Source organism: Staurois parvus, unplaced genomic scaffold, assembly GCF_062004578.1.
Source record: "Staurois parvus isolate SC_StPar_1 unplaced genomic scaffold, SC_StPar_1.0 ptg000212l, whole genome shotgun sequence".
Taxonomy (NCBI): domain Eukaryota; kingdom Metazoa; phylum Chordata; class Amphibia; order Anura; family Ranidae; genus Staurois; species Staurois parvus.
Window position 1 is genome coordinate 187967 of NW_028318008.1, and position 880 is coordinate 188846.

At 46.5% G+C, this 880-nt stretch overlaps 1 non-coding gene across 1 annotated transcript; it reads right to left on the reverse strand.

The window, feature by feature from the left end:
- Nucleotides 1–322: 322 nt before the first annotated feature.
- Nucleotides 323–395, reverse strand: TRNAV-AAC (transfer RNA valine (anticodon AAC)). The gene has a single exon. It is a non-coding gene; the product is annotated as a tRNA-Val (tRNA).
- Between the last annotated feature and the right edge of the window lie 485 nt (nt 396–880).

Consider the following 880-nt stretch of genomic DNA (forward strand, 5'->3'; position numbering starts at 1 on the left):
TGTCACCCCTCCCCCCCATATCACTTCGGGGGCCGCTGTACACCTCATCTGTCTTCTTACACCCAGTGACCTCATCACTCTGTCTCTGCTTCTCCCTTTTCCATCATTTTTTCTCATATCCTTTATTTTGCAATAAATTAAAAGTCTAAAATCTGCAAAAAAAATTCCCCAAAGTGTTAGAAAAGCTAAATGTCAGCAGAAGTTGTTCCCGACAGAAAGATGGTCCTAACAAGGATGTGTGTGCTGTGAATACGATGGGGGTGAGGGGGGACAATGGGGGGGACGCTGCGCTCTCTGTACCCCCCCAGTAGGGTGCACACTGTGTTTCTGCCCGGATTTGAACCGAGGACCTTTCGCGTGTTAGGCGAACGTGATAACCACTACACTACAGAAACATGCCGTGTCACCCTGATTCCGGTCATGAGGTCTGCTGAAGATGCTGGACGTCCTCCAGCCAGGAAATGAGGCCGACTTTGACTTACATAGTTAGTCTGGCTAAAAAAAGACAAAAGTCCATCCAATTCTACCATTAAAAAAGCAAAAAAGTTCTAATCCTACACCCACAGTTGATCCAGAGGAAGGCAAAAAACCCAGCAAAGCACGATCCAATGTGCTCCTGCAGGGAAAAAAATTCCTTCCTGACCCCCCGAGAGGCAATCGGATATTCCCTGGATCAACGTTCCCTATAAATGTTCTATCCAGTTATATTCTGTGTATCCAAGAAAGGATCCAGGACTTTCCTACAGCAATCCACTGAGCTGGCCACAAGCAACTCTGGAGGGAGTCTATTCCACATTCTCACAGCTCTTACTGTGAAGAAACCTTTCTGTGATTGGAGATGACATTTCTTTTCCTCCAGACATATGACTAAGCCCTGGTT